General features: G+C 32.4%; 1 non-coding gene across 1 annotated transcript; it reads left to right on the top strand.

Moving 5' to 3' along the window:
• Window positions 1–1,056: 1,056 nt before the first annotated feature.
• Trnar-ccu lies at window positions 1,057–1,129 on the top strand. Its single transcript has one exon. It is a non-coding gene; the product is annotated as a tRNA-Arg (tRNA).
• Window positions 1,130–4,824: the final 3,695 nt, after the last annotated feature.

Here is a 4,824-nt window from a genome sequence, read left to right as displayed (position 1 = left end):
ACGATCTAACTATTGTATGGAATGTAAACCACTTCATATATTGTCAAGTGCGAATCATTACAATAGCTAACAAAATACTATATTGTTGTGTTCCGGTTTAAAGCGAGTGTGTAATGTAGAAAGTAACAAAACAAGTCATATAGTTACATATTCATTGTCAAATAAAAAAAAAAAACAAAATATACTTTATTCGAGTAGGCTTTTACAAGAACTTTTGAATCGTCATTTAACAAACTATAAAGCTACCACCGGTTCGGAATGTAGATTCTACCGAGAAGAACCGGCAAGAACACTACCACCTGTTCGCAAAAAGAAATACCCATATCTGAGAAGAACCGATGAAAGAAACTTATCGGTTTTTTTTGCCAAACGTCAAGTAATAAGAAGTATCTAATAGTAGTTGTTGATATATGTATGTGGTGGTGATGTGGCTAAAGTGATGACTTACCATCTCATGAAAGCATATTACGTAAGTCTTCTTAAAAAGAATATTCACTTTTCAAACTGGAATTCATCATATGATATTAAATTAAACCTGCTCGGTTTTTCTAGTCTGAGTTGTTCATCGTATCAGTATTTGACTTTGACATTGACTACAACACTACGCACACATACAACAAAAATATCCAACACAAAACCTATTAATAAAAATAAATATCTCCTTATTATTTAAATACGTCCTAGAATCGTATTGTATTTAAAATAGCACTAAGAATGTATTGTATAATAATACGCAAAAAGATTTTATTATTAAATTATTGTACCGCTTTTAGTACATCACACAATTCAAACAAAATAATTTAATTCTGTTATTTTTTTGTTTTTATGTTCTATTTTTAAAAAATAAATTGTTCATCCAACGTTCTTATTTTTGTTTTCAAAATATAAACATGACAACTCCAATATACGTTAACATCTCATCTTGGTGATGATTCTCTGAAATAATATTTGGCTTTTATTTAGTCCAAGGTTAAAGCGTTCAAGGTTAATTAACTTTTAAAATAAATCTTTCTTCAGAAAATTATAAGATGTGAAATTTCAACCGCGTTACATGTAGCCCCTGTGGCCTAATGGATAAGGCATCGGCCTCCTAAGCCGGGGATTGTGGGTTCGAGTCCCACCAGGGGTACATGATAAATTATTTTTGTTTTATTTATCAAAATTACATTTTCTTACTTTAACAAAACACACAAGAACAGAATTTAGAATGACCCGAATATTACTGTTTGTGTTTTCTTGTCCTCGCTGAAATGTTTCCTTTATACGATATCATATTAAATTTATTTAGAAAAAAAGTAAACTGAGTTAATTTTTTTATTATTTATTTTATTAAGCACATTAACATATTAACACAATTTAATATATTTAAAGTAAACAATAAAAAAAAAAACAGATATGCATAACAATTACCTACAAGTTTACAGAGCATTCATAATAATATTAATTACATTTTATTACACAAAGGAATGATTATAGTGGTGGTGGTAGGGCTTTGTGCTAGCCTGTCTGGGTAGGTACCAAACACTCATCAGATACCTATTCTACCACCAAACAGCAGTACCCAGTGTTGTTGTGTGCCGGTTTGAAGGGTGAGTTAGCCAGTGTAACTACAGGCACAAGAAACATAACATCTTAGTTCCCAAGGTTGGTGGCACATTGGCCATGCAAGGAATGGTTAGTATTTCTTACAGCGCCATTGTCTATGGGCAGTGGTGACCATTTAGGTACCATCAGGTGGCCCATTCGCTCGTCCGCCTCCCGATATCAGAAAAACAAATTAACACAATTAAAATAATAAAATAAAACAAAGTAAAAATATAAATAATTGGATTTTAGTTAATAAACAATTGTATAAAATTATTAAACTCAACAGCTGCTCATTCTGGCCTTCTCTCCTTTTTAAGAAGTAAATTAATCCAACAGCCTGGTCCGCTGCGCCAATATACTGCTGGTACATTGCTAGCTGAATTAAACACTGTCTTTTAGACGATAATTTCAGCATTCAATTTATAAACATATCAAAACTCTTTGGTGCTTTCCAAATTCAAACTCGCGTTTTCGACTCCAGTATTATTCTCGGCTTATCGCTTACACTCGGACCGTACCATAAATGTAGTTCAAAGCATTCTGTTTTATGTATTTCTTAAGGTATTTGACGCTAGTTTTGATGTTAGTTCTAGTTCGCAGAAATCAAGTATCAAAATCAGCTAATATAAGCTACATTAATATTTTGTCAAAATAAATAAGTATATAGATTTATTGTAAACACACAATGTATATGGGTGATGGTGAGCACTTATCATCAGGCGGCCTTTTGCCGAACCGCCAAAGAAATTTATAAATGCTTACAATTGTTTTTTATTTAAAAAGCAAATAAGAATAAAACAATTGTTTTTGTATTGCGACAAAAACATTTTATCTACAATAAATAAACGTATTATATCAAGTAAAGCTCCTAGTTTTTTTGTCTCCAAGCAAAAAGAAAAAAAAAAACAAAAAATGTTGAAGTACCCACTCGCTGATATATTTACTTTATATTTAGTAAAATTTCAAAATAGGGTTCCTCGTAAATAATGCAATCGTAGAATCGTTAAATAAAACTACTACAGCCCAGTACAGTTTGTCCATGGTTTTTCTTATAATTTAAATTCAACTCTTAAACTTGTAAAACGACACAATAAATTATATAGGTATACATACTTTCCTAGACAGACTGGCAAATCGGCTATCCAGTGGTAAATATGGGACAAAACCTATTAGCACTAGACAAAATACTAACCATGCGTTGCAATGCATATGCGCAACAATCTTAGAAAATAAGATGTTATGTCACTTTGCCTTTAATTACACTGGCTCACTCACAAACTATTTTACTTTAATATGACATTTCTTTTTTTTAAATATCTTTGTTTGTAGATAGCTGTTACATTTCGGTTTAGTGTCTCTTCTTGCAAGACACTTAACCGAAGGTAGCCGTTATTAGAGTCCTACGCATAAAATTTAATAACACCTAATGGGTAAACTGATGTACAAAAAATATACGGAACACAGTTAACATTTAATGACTGAACTTGGCCCGAGTCTCGCCTGTACCTGTTGACGCACGTCTCAGACATCTTGTACACATCAAGTATGACATCACGTAATTTGCACGCCATTTATCTTTCTTTACTCGATTTAAAAAGAATTTAAATTGACAGAGAATATATTTTTACATCTCATGGCAACAATTTTTAGTTAAATTTTCAATGAAACTTCTAATTTTCTGATCAAGGCTGACTTTCCATAAAAAATGCGATGCTATAAAATGAATGTGGAGTTTTTTTTTTTTGTGATAACGGCTGTGTACGTTGTTTCCTGAAACAGTTTTGTATTGTTTTTGTTTTCTGAAACTTGTATACAGCCTTGCGCTGAAGATTCACCCCCAAACAAGATTTGAATCATTTTTTGCTTTCGTGCTGATTATTCAAAATTACCTCTAATAACATTCATAAATGAATTCTAATAATACATTGTGGTCGTCGTGACTCGTTTAAAGCTAATATACATCTTTGGCCACAGCATGTATGCTAACAAAAGTGTTCACACTCCGTTCACGGTCCTATAGGACGGCAAAGACAGGGCTGTAACTTATAATTTCTCTAATAACACAAATTGCTATAATGTACGCTCAACACGCAATATCTAATTAAATGTTATTTTTTAACATAACTATACCTATAACTGTTATTTACAGAATTCAAGTGAATTAATAAAGTCATTGATCTTCAATGTGTGAACGCAACGCTTAAACTAAACGTTGCGTTACATAGCGTTACGCAACGATGGACAGCTAGCCTTATTGCAACGGGAATATTATATCTGGCGCAATTTAATGATTCCACGAAGTACCTAATCCGAATATCTTGGATTTATAGTGCACAGTAAATATAATAACTAAATTGGTTAATATGATTATAATAAAACAGATCTTATATCGTTCAAATAAAGGCGAATATCGGTTGCTCGTATATTTATGGCAGTGAATAGTTTTGGTTTATAATTAAATACTGAAAGTAGGATGAAGGTAATCTCAAAATTTATTTCATAGAAAGATTCTCTGTATCTTTCTGATTTACTACTTAAGTTCCGTTACAAAATTTGCTTATAAAGCTGAAGACGAAATCAAAGTTATAACTACACACTACAACGTACCTTACTATGAGTATACCTATGGCATGTTTTGTCTCTTTCTCTTTTTTTTTAATGGTAGAGAATGATAAAGATGTCCGAATTACGAAATATATAATTTAAGAATAACGATAATGTTGTTATTTTTTACAAACATAAGAAGGAGGGGCTTGCCTATTCGCCGCTCACGTCTTTTTTTATGTTCATTTCGATAATGGTTAGACCAGTTTGGTTAATTTAAAACTGTACATATTCAATAGACTTGGCAAACATGTAATAGAAGCGAACTCTAGCAAGCTTTAGCGTTTGGCAGAGGGAGAAACTCCGAGCAGGGTCGTGCGATTCTCGTTTAGGTTTAAAGCCTCCTTTGCAATGCGCATCAACGCTCACGTTTTTGCTTGTCAGTAACCACATATATATTTGTTGTTCGCTCTTTCGTTAGGTCGAAATATTTATTCGTCTTTATTGATGGATTCTAGGCTGACGGCCCACTTAATAGTAAGTTGTCACCAACGCTCATAGTCATTGGCTCATAGTAAGGTAAGAAATATTAACAATTTCTTATTGGCTAATGCGTCATCAACCTTGGGAACTAAGATACTATGTCCCTTGTACTTTTAGTTATACTGGTTCACTGACTCTTTAAGCCAGAAC

This window comes from Vanessa atalanta, chromosome 7 (genome assembly GCF_905147765.1).
Source record: "Vanessa atalanta chromosome 7, ilVanAtal1.2, whole genome shotgun sequence".
NCBI lineage: Eukaryota > Metazoa > Arthropoda > Insecta > Lepidoptera > Nymphalidae > Vanessa > Vanessa atalanta.
This window is presented reverse-complemented; position numbering and strand designations above follow the sequence as displayed.